The sequence below is a fragment of the Myotis brandtii genome, unplaced genomic scaffold (genome assembly GCF_000412655.1).
Source record: "Myotis brandtii unplaced genomic scaffold, ASM41265v1 scaffold1055, whole genome shotgun sequence".
Classification (NCBI taxonomy): Eukaryota; Metazoa; Chordata; class Mammalia; order Chiroptera; family Vespertilionidae; genus Myotis; species Myotis brandtii.
Window position 1 is genome coordinate 1 of NW_005353558.1, and position 6,316 is coordinate 6,316.

Consider the following 6,316-nt stretch of genomic DNA (forward strand, 5'->3'; position numbering starts at 1 on the left):
TACATTTCAGAAAGTGTAAAGTAGTTAAAAGGAAAGATAAAAATGAAGTGTTGGCAGTGGCACCTTCATCTGAGCAGTGATGGAATTGATCTGGTTCCTGGTATAATTTGAAAACAGCCCTTGTGTCATACATTCTGCTAGTTTCCACTTAGCTGGGCCAGGCCTCCTCTGAGACCATCCTGCATGTTTACTCTGTGAAAAAAACTAGGGTTCTCCCTGTACCACCTTCTCTACAAATACATAAAACCGAAATATTCCAAGTATTAATGAAAGATTACAGAGGTGACCATCCAGCCCTGGTCCAGAGAAAATCCACTTGGAATAGTATACAGGGAAGGTAATATTACAAACACATCCAGAGGAAAGGTGCAGAAGTGGAAGTCATGGATCTAGACATAATCACCCTCCCAGGGAGAGAAACAGCAAGTGGGACCCATTAAGCTGTCTGTAAGACACCTGGAACCCGGACACATCTGCATTTTCTGAGGAAAATAGTGTTAAAGAAGTTTGTGGAGATTTTATGAAGAGCAAATTGAGGCTCAGAGGCTTTATGTAAATTGCCTGATAGTAGAGTTAAATAAAGGCAGGGCTGGAAGGCAAACAGAGCTCTGACTTATAACGTTAGGCTCTGCTGGCTCCTAGAGAGCAGAATTGTTAATGCACACCCATTAGGACCAGCTAGATCAGTGGTTCTCAACCTTCCTAATGCCGCGACCCTTTAATACAGTTCCTCATGTTGTGGTGACCCCCAACCATAAAATTATTTTCGTTGCTACGTCATAACTGTAATGTTGCTACTGTTATGAATCGTAATGTAAATATCTGATATGCATTGTTACAAATTGAAGATAAATAAAGCATAGTGATTAATCAAAAAACAATATGTAATTACATATGTGTTTTCCGATGGTCTTAGGCAACCCCTGTGAAAGGATTATGTCGTTCGAGCCCCAGTATGGTCATGACCCACAGGTTGAGAACCGCTGGGCTAGATGTTATGGTGAGTAACAAAGAGCCCCAAAACTTTAGTGGCTTATACTAAAGAAGGTCTCTTTCTTATTCATGCCACATGTTCTCCCTGCTTCTCCAGGGACCAGGATAAAGGTGCAGCCACCATGTAGCTATCTGCTAGGTGTTAGTAGCAATGAACAGAGAGAATGCCAGTCTCTGGTTCCAGACTCTTGTATTAGTAGTGACAGTCTTCACTCCAACACTCTTCATTGGTCAAAGCGCATCATGGAGCTGCAGCCAAATTCAGGGGGTCAGGAGGGGAACCTGATAAACTTAATGGGCCCCATGAAGGACACTACATGGTGCCAATCAATCTGTTGGACTTTGCAGGGTTGAAGGAGAGGAATGGGCATTGGTAGGAAATAACTGCATGAGTCGGCATGGATTGCTTTCTCTTCATCCAGGTGCACCTTGTCCCTGAGCTTCCCTAAGCCCATGGTTGGCAAACTGCGGCTGGCAAGCTTTTTGGCCCCTTGAGAGTGCCTCTTCCTAAGCCTTTGGAGTACCCTAATTAAGTTAATAACAATGTACCTACCTGTATAGTTTAAGTTTAAAAAATGTGGCTCTCAAAAGAAATTTCAATTGTTGTACTGTTGATTTTTGGCTCGGCTGATTAATGACTTTGCCGACCACTGTCCTAAGCCATCACAGGCAAGATTCAAAGGAGTGAACTTCAAAAAAAAGAGTTTGGTCATTGTTCACTGTCAGTAAACTCAGAACCACTTCTGAGTGAGAAGTGGTTTCAATCCCTGGCTGTCTCAGTTCTTACACTGTGGTGAGAGTGAAGACACATATGTTAAGAGAGTTGATCGGGAAGGACAAAGGATGACAAGCATTCCAACATTCATGTTCTTTTACATCAACATCAGTCACTACCCTACCTCCAAGTCTCTTTATCATTTCAATTGCCCTGGTGGGCACTCCCATTGGGGATCATAGTAAAATAGGCTGACATTTACATCAATGGTGATCCTGTGTTTTACACTCATTCTGTGCGTGAACATGTGCTAAATGTGGTTTCTCCATAGTTCTGCCCATCCCCACTGGGGCTCCTTCCTCCTGCTGGTCACAGTGCTCCCAGATGGTCATGCACTCCCACTAGATTACCAGGATACAGAAGTTCTGGAGTGATGCTCTGAGCATCCCTAGGTACCTTCCTCTATTAGGTGTCAGCACAGCTTTCACATGGGCAAGGGTGTGACCTGTTCTCCAGGGACCAGGAGTCTCACAGAACTGTCCCTGTCCTCTCCAGGGATGTCCAGTTCCTTATTCCTACAAGGGATAATTATGGGCCTAAGAGTTCTTCCCGTCAGCATTGTCCCATATTCATCCATATGCATCAGAAAATGAATCAGGCTGCATGGAGGGCAGTAGTCAAGGGCAGGCACAGCTATGACCTGTAAGGACTGAGTGTGTGGACACTGATGATTCGGGAAGTATCAAGTTGTCTGTCCTTGGGAACTAGAATCTAGTGGAGGACATCCCAAAAACAATGGGGCAGGGTTGCTACAACAGGTGATAAGGCAGAAACGTCAAGCCGGGGTGGTCACTGGAGTCTCCCTGAGAAAGTCTGGGAACAGGTGGTAGGGCCAGGATAAGTGCATATGGGCATATGCCTCTGAGCACAGCTCTGCATATATGAAAATGTACAACATTCACCTATACTGCAACAGTTTGATAAGTAAAACACACATTTATATAAAGAACATTTACCAGAATCATCTGATCTCAGTGGAAGTCTGTCTTCTTTCACATAAGAGGCTACTAGAATCAAGACCACAAATCTCAGAATAAACCCACACAATGTGTGTTATCATCATGATCACCTCATTGCTTTCATTTAAGTACAAAAATCCCCAATGCTTTTAGAATAAAATAATATCTTTATTTTTATTAACTTAGGTTAATCTTTGAGTGATAAAAATTAAGTTGCCCCTGAGAGAAGGTGATTCTGAGGGATTGCAACATAACTTTGGAAACTGGAGAGTGTAGAGCCCATGGTGAACTAGAAACTGCTTTCTCTAGAGAAACCCAGGTTTCTAATGTCTAAAAATACTAAGTAGGAAGCATGAATCGGCCAACTAGCAGTCTTTCTTTTTCTTTTTCCCCCCTCACCCTACGATTCTTTTTCCACTTACTTCTAGAGAGAGTGGAATGGTGGGAGGAGGTGGAGAGAGAGGGAGAGAGAGGGGAAGAGAAACATCTGCAAGAGAGAGACACATCAATGGCTTGCCTTCCTTATGTGCCCTGATATGGCCCTAGTATTAAACCTGCAACTGAGGTCTTTGCACTTGACCGTAATCGAACCAGAGAACATTCGCTCCTGGAGCCAACCCTCTATCCAATGAGTTAACTAGCCAGGTCTTGCAGTCTTGCTTAAAACACAGGAATCCAAAGGGGCATCTTGGAGGCTGATTTTGGCTTTCTAAAGATGATTTATTGAGAATGTCCAAGGCTCCTCATTACCTCAAATTCTATTTCTTTTATTCCATATCCTGTCCCATTGTTGTGAATTTTGGCCAGATCCTCTGAAATTCTGTGGATGCTTATCATCAATACAGCCTCTGTGTATGTCACTTTCTTCTGGGGTACTATCATTGTGGTGAGTATACTAAAGTACCTTACAGATACATCTCTAAGCAAAAGTGTCAGGCACTGGACTTTTTATTTTCATTCAGTTCTGGAAAGTTCCCTCTGGTACAGAGGTACCCATCAGAAGGTAGTCTGGGGCTCAAGGCAAACTGTGAGGCCTCCTGAAGAGAAGGTCAAGCCCGTCCATAGGGCCCACAGTTCAGCCATGACCCCACTTTCTGATTCCACTTCTCGAAAACAACCACAGTGATTATCGTCAGCTTCCTGGTCAAAGAACATGCTAAAGTATGGGTTCCACCCCAGTAAGAGGCCTGTGGGAGGCAGCTGATCAATGATTCTCTCTCATCATTGAAGTTTCTATCTCTCTCTCCCTCTCCCTAACCTCTATGAAATCAATAAAAACATTTTGAAATGTATTTTTAAAATCAATAATATGTAAACAAAACTTTAAAGAAATATTTAACACTTGCATTTCCAAATTATTTTACTATTTTATTATAAACTGGAGGCCTGGTGCACAAAGTGCATGCATGGGTAGCGTCCCTAGACCTGGCCAGTAGTCAGGGCTGATCGGGGCCTTCCGGTTGCCAGCCGGGGCCTTCCTTCATTCCATGCGGCTCCCTGGTGGTCAGCACATGTCATAGTGATCGATCAGTCTCACAGACAAACTCTCCTCGGGACAATTTGCATATTAGGCTTTTAGATATATAGATGTTCATGGGGATACCAATTGCTATCTTATCAATATGTTGGAAATAAAATATGATCATTTGTTACTGAAATATCTTATCATATCCTTGTTCAGTGCCATCATTTTGGCATTTTGAAACTAACCACAGCGAGGGTATTTACATGAGGAAAGTTAACAAAGATTACAAACCTAGACTTCACTTAATGTATTAGTGAATGCTTATACTTAGAAAAGAGTGGTGGAGAATGTTAACAATGCATATAAAACCTGTAAGTATATGGTACAATAGATTAAATTGTACATAGGTTGAAAATTGAGAAAAACATTTTCCTTACAGTATTCAAAACCCATAGTTCCATACAGCAAGAAGTCATTCAGTTATTGAGGAATGAGTGAAATTCAAAGATATATCTTAGATTGTGAGCTGTCCTCATATTGGTTAAAATAATAAGTAATTTTAAAAATAGGCAAATTTCTGAGCCAATATCTTAACAAAGGAGATAAAGACAATGGAACTAAATGTATGAAAAAATGTTCACCACCAAAAAATTCTTAGGAAATGAAATGAAAGCAAAAGCAAGTTCATATATAGATAATTTCAGACCTACTAATTTAAAAGATTAACCATTTCATGTCCTTGCAGGGTTGAACAAAAACTGGAATTATTATATGCTGGGCATTTGTGGGAAGGCAAAGTGCATGACAATTTTAAATCACAGTTCTGCATATGTTAAAATGTGAAACATTCACATACACTGCAACAGTTTGATTAGTAGAATACATATCTATAAAAATAACTGAATGCAAATATTCCAAACAGATTTATTTATAATACCCCATACCTGGAAATAACCAATTTTATAGACAGATCAATAGATGAAGTAGTTATTCATAGAATGCAATACTAATCAGGAACAAAACAAATTCAATATTCACATAAGCATTTGTGTTGAATCTCAAAATACCTGTGTAGCCCTGGCTGGTTTGGCTCAGTGGATAGAGGAGCATCGGCCTGTGAACTGAAGGATCCAAAGTCCAATTCCAGTCAAGGGCACATACCTGGGTTGAAGGCTTGATCCCCAGTAGGAAGCATGCAGGAGGCAGCTGATCAATGATTCTCTCTCAACATTGATGTCTCTCTCTCTCTCCCTCTCTCTCCCCTCCCTCTCTCCCTCCCTCCCTCTCTGAATACAAATTAAATATATTTTAAAATATATCTGTGTAGCATTATTAACACCAGTGTTTGTAAAAAAGCACACAAAATATAGAACATACTAAACTATGAAGAATATGAACTAATCTAATGTAAATGATGGAAAATGAATGATTGCATGAAAGACTGGGAAAGTCAGAAAGAGGGATTATAAAAGGGCAGGAGGAAAATGAAGAGTGTGGGAAATGTAGATTTAGAGTTGTTGGTATGGAAAATTATAACTAACAAATAAAAAATACAGGAATAAACTCTGCTTTCACCTTGTGCCTCAGTTGGGTGGGTGTCATCCAGTGAACTAAAAGGTTCCTGGTTGAATTCCAGGTCAGTGCACAGACCCGCCTGGGTCCCCAGTAAGGTGCGTGTGGGACGGAGCTCATGGATGCTTATCTCTCCCCACCCCCACCCCCGCCTTCCTCTCATCCTAAGTAAAATGAAACAAAGTTATTTTTAAAAATATTTTTTAAAAAGAACAAGAGTTGTTTTTTGTGTACTCACAACTGAAAGTCTACTTTTGCCACACCTTGTATATAGTGACAGAGAAGATTATTTCATGTGTGATGACTTCGCAGCTTTAGTGCACTTTCTTGCATTTCAGTTTCTATATCCTGGGAGGAACATCATTGCCCCAGCGGCAGCAAATATTGACAAGCAGTGAAGACTACTGCCATGGAATACACAGGAATGTTGACTGGTTACAAAAGACACATCCTGGGGCTGATTACAGGATTATCCTTCCTTTAGCTTAGAGTTCTTACATATTGAGAAATGACTTTGTGGTGAACACCTTACAGAGACCAGGGGAATCCACA